The sequence below is a fragment of the Helianthus annuus genome, chromosome 15 (genome assembly GCF_002127325.2).
Source record: "Helianthus annuus cultivar XRQ/B chromosome 15, HanXRQr2.0-SUNRISE, whole genome shotgun sequence".
NCBI lineage: Eukaryota > Viridiplantae > Streptophyta > Magnoliopsida > Asterales > Asteraceae > Helianthus > Helianthus annuus.
Genome location: NC_035447.2, coordinates 171531142 through 171538036, shown reverse-complemented (window position 1 = coordinate 171538036; position 6895 = coordinate 171531142). Strand labels below are relative to the sequence as shown.

Genomic DNA, 6895 nt, shown 5'->3' with positions numbered 1-6895 from the left:
ATACACGAGTCGGATCCAAGTGATTCATCTTGTCTATCTGTTTTTATTTTATTTATTTTTCAGCATTCAGTTAGTTTTTATTTTCTTAGTTTAAAAAACCTTTTCTAACTTTTTGATTTGATTAGACGTTGAGGATAAACCGGTACTAAAAGCTCTTGTGTCCTTGGACGACCTCGGTATCTTACCAACACTATACTACGTCCACGATTGGTGCACTTGCCCATATGTGTGTTAGTGTTAGTAAATATCGTGTTTTATAAATTTAAAACTTGGCTAAAAGTGTAAAAAGGGCTTAAATATACATTAAAAATATATTACACTACACGCACATCAATTTTGCAGTTCGAAATCAACTATAAATATTAAGATAGGCAATTTGCGCAGAGAAGGCGTTGGCGTTGACGACGGCCCCAGCCATAAGGGGCGATTTTGATCAACCATCATATTAAAAAGTGCATCATGCATCCAGTACGAAACTAAAATCAAACATAGTCTTAAAAAAACTCATATAAGTCTAAAAAAAAGATAAAACATGATTATAAAACTCTCATACCAAAAGGCTGATCGATCTCCCCATATCCAAGGTCTACTCCATCCATCAATAGCTCTCACTCTAAGAAAAGACAAAAACAAAATTAAAGAAATTAATATCTTCAACATATAACAAACCTTCTATGTAATTGTAAACAACCTACGAAATAAAAAAACCAACTTTATAGTAAAAATATGTTAAGTGATACAGCACCATTAAAAAAAACACTAACATCAAATGTAAACAATAAAACTGCCAAATTCATGTAGAAATATAAATTTCATTAAAAGAAATGAAAGCCATTAATTTTCAACCACAAGTTCAATATCCATAATTAAATAAACTAGGTTCTATCCTGCGCCGCGTTGCGGCGCCTGTCAAACAACACAAAAAATTTAACCGAAAATGAACCCTTCAATGTTTTACAACGAATATTACATATACATACACACAAACCCACACGATTCAGTGATATGAAGCACACGTATCCTAAACAAAACAAAAGGCCAAAGCAAAAACTTTATAAATTACTCATCAAAAAAATGGCTCACTGTTTCTACAGCATCCAGTTAGCTTTGGAGCATATTGGAGCTGATTTTTGCCTGTATTTGTGCAAATTACACTTCTGTATATGCTCCGAAGCTGCGAAGAACAAATGCGATCCCATTACAAAACTAAATAGAACATTAATAATAATTTTAATATTCATAAATCAAGTAAAATAATCTCGGCTACACGTAAATTGATACGAGTAAGGGGAACATTAACTTACCGAGATGACGGTCTGAGTGCTCCCAGTGCCAACGTCCCACATGACATCGTGGCTGGGCTTCTTGCTTTCAATGCAATCAAACATTTTTTTTTGGATAACCTGGTCAAGTCCTTAACAAACAAATAATTAGTTATTATTACAAATAAAAATAACACAATAATAATCCAAATCTGTTAACCACCTTTGTTCTTTCGTTGATTCATTTCCAAAGAGAATTTAGAACTTTTTATAAGAGAGCCAACGAACACTTGAATAACACATGTAGTGACTTGAGACCCTTTCGTCTTGATTCCTTAGCCACAAAACATACGTTGACTCACATATTAAATGGAAAATGGGTCGAGATTCATCCGAAGTGATTTCATACCACATAAGACAAGATAGGACATATCGTTCTATAAAAATAACCGAATCATTATGAAATTAACCTATTGTAAGAACATAATAACGGTTTACAAAGTACCTCTTTAACACTAACAAAAAGTGAATGCTACCGGTGTTTTCTTTTTTCAAAGTTCCAAAATGAAAACCACAATTTTAGATCATGGGCTGACAAAACTTTTGAGACGCATAGTTGAAGCCAACCGTTCTAAACAAAACCCAAATGGCCAAAACCATAGTTTTGAATTTTGATACCACCAAGATAATCTACCCTTTTGCTCTTCAATGTCATTACAACTCTTAAAACCTTCTCGATAAGACATCAACAAAAAGTCCCAATTAAGCAAGTCCAACACCTCTAAATACCATTCAAAGAGATAGAAGAAGCAACCAAAAGGCCAAGTATACAAAAGAGAACTTATGATATCTTGACAGCTTACGGCAGTTGTTGTAAAGCGATTGGATAGGCAGTTAATAATCACCTTCACTTACAAAAAGTTCTATGTAAAATTTAGCTCTAAATCTTGTATCCTAATATTGAATTAAGAAAGCTTTATTTATAAGATGTCGTCTTACAAAAAGAAGGGTTTGACTTTGGATGTTAGCTAAACTTCAAGTTGTAAAGCATATGAAATATCATATTGTATAAAATATTTGATTTAGGATGTGCTTGGTAGAAGGTTGCTGAGGTGATACAAATAAAAATAGGCTACTTTTTTTTAACTTAAATAAGGACTAAAAGAGTTCGTGTAAAAAATAAAAAATAAAACAGTTTCAAGACACTGTAATGATGCATACAGAAACCCCTTAACGAAACACAACATCAATTCAATGTAATCAAGCATACAGAAACCCCTAAACGTGAAAGTTAACATGAAAACCGAAATAGAAAGTAACATTTTGAAATTTGCACATACCTTGACGTTGAGGGATAAGAGCATTAGCGGTCGATTGAGGGTTTTGGTTTTGAGCAAACAGAGGACAAAAGGAATTCTTCAATCATTGATAAACCCTAAATCTGTTCAGCACAACAAAAACAAATTTATGAACTTTGATTTGGTTAATTTCTAATTCGCGATTTAGGGCTCAAAATTACCGGAAATTAGGAGATGAAGATCGCTTTGTCTCCGTCGCCTTCAATGATGGAATCAGACGAAGTCCTAACAAACCACCGTAAGTTCGCCGCCCCTAATTGTTGTTGTAACCTTCCGCCGCTGCTCAGGGATCGGCCGGAGTTTGTAACAACCGAAGGCCATGTCCCTTGTGGTCTCTCTCTCTCTCTCTCTCTCTCTCTCTCTCTCTCTCTCTCTCTCTAAGCCCTCTCTTCCTCCAAAAGTCCAAAACTCAAGCTTTAGAAGCAAGGGGAAAAAGTTATAAAAAGAACGCAAAAAAAAAATGATAAAAAGAACAAAAGACAGATTCGAACCTGGGCGTTCAAGGCAATCAAATGACGCCTGAACCATCAGACCAACACAACTTATTCTAAATATGTACGTATTAATTAAGTTATAAACACAAACAAAGGATGACAGTATAAGGGAGTAGTTAACATCAGCTAAACACTTACTGTTCATAAGATTCTATTTTTAATATATGGTATAATGTATCACTTTTATTATATTACTACTTACAACCCCGTGTATTACACGGGCTAAATGACGAAAAATGTAAATTATAAAGTTGTATATAATCCTTATTAATGAAATAACGTATTTAGATAAATTAGTAAAACAAAAGAACAGATATATTTTCGTTACTTGTACATGTGATTTTGATACTTTATTAGTAATTATTGTTTATATCCAAATAATATATTTTATCTTAACAAATTTATATATGGTTAGGGTAAAATGAAAACTTATACGAGTTGTGAGAACTTAGAAAACTCAACTTTACAAACGGCTTTTTGAATTTTTTACAGAGGGTGTGAATGAACGGTTGGAGACTCAGGGCGTTAAACTTTTTGATTTTGGATTAAGTGGTTAAAACCACTAAAACATATGGACTCAAAAAGTAATTTATTGTTAATTAAATTTGAAATTATACGTTTAATCTCTAACTATATTAAATAATATTATACTTATTATATTATTTGATACATTTATATTTGTTATAGATAATTATTAATTAAATTTGAATTTATACGTTTATCTCTAACTATATTAATTAATATTATATTATATTTTGTGTATAAAAAGTAATATGTAATACTATTATTAAAAGGGAGGAGGCACCAGAGACACGTGTACAAAAAGATTTTCATTTATTAGTATAGGAAGATTACCTCTTCCAGCAGAAGGCGGTGCTTCTCCCACAGTCCCTAAAAAAAGAGATAAAGACTTATTATTAATCAATAATATAAAAATTGTATGACTTTATCATATTTTTACCATCAGCAACTTGTTTCTTCAGACATTCCAACTCAAGCTTCATTCTTTGGACTTCAACATTCTTTCTCATAATCGAATACTCCAAACAACTTTTCGCTTCCTTAAAAACTTTCAACTCTTCAGTTAAGGTCATAACTTTATCTTCAGAGTGTGCCAGCTTCGTCTTCAACTCATAAATCTCAGCTGCAAACTGCTGATTCCGATGTTCCAGCTTCTTATTCAGCTCAACTTCACAGCCGCCGACTAGAAACTCATTAAAACATCTGATTGCATAGAAATAACCTTCAAGGTAAGCATTTTGTTCATCGACCTACAAGCACAGCAGCCTACGCCGAACAGTCTCCACATTAGCATAATCTTGAATAGTCTGAAACTTCCTTGCTCCTTGAGGCCCTGCCGGGAAATGCCTTTTGTAGGCACATCCTGGTTGCAATCTGCCATTAAGACCGTGGGGTATGGTGGGCGTGGAGTTTGGGGCATGGGTTGACACGTGTAATTTCAAAACTCAATTCTCAAACCCACTTTGGATGGGGTATGGTGGGCGTGGCTTGGCTGGCGTGGCCAAGCCGCATTAGCTTTTTTTTAATATATATATAACCAAAAACTACATAAACATACAAAATAATTATTAAAATAAACATAGAAAATAATCATGTTCCGTCGTCTTCGTCGGTTTCGAACCCAGGAATCGTTGAAACATAAATCAGATCGAAGGTTGTGATGTATATCTCTTGACTTGATCAAAAACTCATTTGCCGTTTTATCTTCTTCTGTTACGTTACCTGGTTGGGGGTCATCGTCATCATAGTAGCTACGACCGCTCTATCTTCATCCTCCAAAATCATGTTGTGAAGAATGATACATGCGTACATCACGTTTCCAATCTGATCCTTGTCCCATAGTTGACAAGGCATTGCCAATATTCGCCACCTTTTCTTCAAAACACCGAATGCTCGCTTGATAATCTACGTGATGTTCCAATATTTGTTGCATGTCACTGAACGAGGGCTTTCTTAAATATCTTTTCCTATAAAGTTCCAGAATACACGAACAAAAGGTGTGAATACATTCTCTAGCTACACGTGCAGACATTTTTAAATAGTCATCCATAATGTCCGAACTATTGCCGTACGCTAACTGCCTAAGTGCGGCCGTGACCTTTTGCCACGTACTAAATCCTAATTGGCCGGTTACATCCGGTTTTTGTTGGAAATAAACATACTTCTTCTCAAGATCTCTAGATATCCTTAAAAATAAGTTTCTACTCTTACGAAAATGACGCCTAAACATTTTTTCATCATACTTAGGTTCCGCTGAGAAGGAATCGCTTACCAACAAATTGTTAGCGGTGTGTTGTTCACGAGCGATGTACCTTCTCCTTCGTTTAGGTTGTTGAGTTTCTTCCTCATCGTCTTCGTCTTCCACAATAGTTTTCACCACCGCCGCGATCGTTTGTATAAATATTTCCGCACCATCGTCAGATGATGATGACGATTCACTATAACTTGAATAACTCATGGCAAGATTGTGTTTTATGTGTTTGATATTGTGTGAGAAAAATGTTAAATATGATCAGTTATTTATAAAGGAAAATAAAAAAAAAGCCCCCAACGGCTACTTTGGTTTGGCCATTCACAGTCCGCCATTTCAGCTTGCTAGACCCGCCCCACGCTCGGCTTGAAACCCAAGCCCCAAGGGCCACGCTCTAACCTAAGCCTACCCGAGGTGGTGGCTTGGACGCTTTCCCCCAACCCACGCCCCATACCCCATATTCTAAGGTTGTACAAGCAGCGCATGGTTCTTGAGACATTTTGGGGTTTTTGTGAAATTAGGGTTAGGGAATAGGATTGTTGGGGTTGAGAAGGAAATAGGTGCTTTTATAGTGCACTTTGCTTATTCTAGAATCTTCCTCACCCAATGTAAGAAATGTATTTCAAATTGTGTAATAAATAAATAAATGAAAACAATAAACAATGATTAAACGACTTAATTTGTTAGATAATTTATCTGTTTATTCATTAAGTAACCCATTATTTTTATCACATAATCCATTATGGCCCAAATAAAATTGATTTTGTCCAGCAACAACACTACATAAGGAAATTTACGTTCGTAGGCATACAACAATTCTCATTCACAATCGGGTATGTTAATTCTTACGCGTAATGTCATTCACAACAACAAATACTTCTTTCACGACACGACAATCTCACTCGCAAGCTTTGTAAATGTTTGATTCATATTCACAATACATTGAGTAGAATAATAATGAAACTAGTTGTCCAAAGAATTCATTGTTGTCACTTTAACCCCATTCAAGCCTAGAAGTCCACCTTTTAATTTGTAGCTCAAACAGGTCGGTATCGGTCCGTCTAGTTAACCACATTGCCACATTGACCGAACCCAAAACCTACCGAAACCTGATTGCACTACTTGGTCTGGTCCTCACATCTAGTTTTAGAGGCTTTCTAGGTTTTGGTCAAGTCCGGTCTATTTTTTGGTCTATGATCACTCCTAACAGAGGCATTTGTGTCCATAGTAGAGGTTAACAGGTTCCTTAAAGCAAGTATGTTAGTGATTTTCTCCAAAGCGTAAGTTTATTTTAAAGGTTAAATCACCAAAGAGACAAAAAAAGTGTTACCTAATTTATATAAGTTCTGCATATATGGCATATAATAAACAAAAAAAGCTACTTGTATAATATGGAACCTTTTTATTTATTTTAATACTCATGTACTATTCTGTAATTAAGTTTTTAAAACTACTTAATTATCTAAATAGATAAGTATATCCCTATAAAGGAAGACAAGGTTAAGAGTA

General features: G+C 34.8%; 1 long non-coding RNA gene across 1 annotated transcript; it reads right to left on the bottom strand.

The window, feature by feature from the left end:
- Positions 1-959: 959 nt before the first annotated feature.
- On the bottom strand, positions 960-2248 carry LOC118487123. Its single transcript, XR_004880354.1, has 3 exons — positions 1486-2248; positions 1305-1403; positions 960-1174 (listed from the first exon to the last, which is right to left on the bottom strand). It is a non-coding gene; the product is annotated as an uncharacterized LOC118487123 (long non-coding RNA).
- Positions 2249-6895: the final 4647 nt, after the last annotated feature.